We start from the raw sequence: 250 nt of genomic DNA, 5'->3' as shown, positions 1-250 counted from the left end.
TTTTATTAATAGAAGTTTTATAATTAAACTTTTGGTATCATTTGCTGTGAAACATTAGAATCATTGATTTCTTTTGTAATGTAGTGTTGGTGTTTTGTCCTCTGCTTTTACTTGAAAATTCTTATGGTCAGCCATGAGTTGTATTTTTTCTGTACAAGAATTCTACTGTATTCATGTTTCAGATGAGAAATCTGGATGTGTTATGCCTTGGATTTGTATGAAATGTTTTTTTCGATATCTCCAACTGAAC

The sequence above is a fragment of the Phalaenopsis equestris genome, unplaced genomic scaffold (genome assembly GCF_001263595.1).
Source record: "Phalaenopsis equestris unplaced genomic scaffold, ASM126359v1 Scaffold000167, whole genome shotgun sequence".
Taxonomy (NCBI): domain Eukaryota; kingdom Viridiplantae; phylum Streptophyta; class Magnoliopsida; order Asparagales; family Orchidaceae; genus Phalaenopsis; species Phalaenopsis equestris.
Note: the sequence above shows the minus strand (reverse complement) of the source record.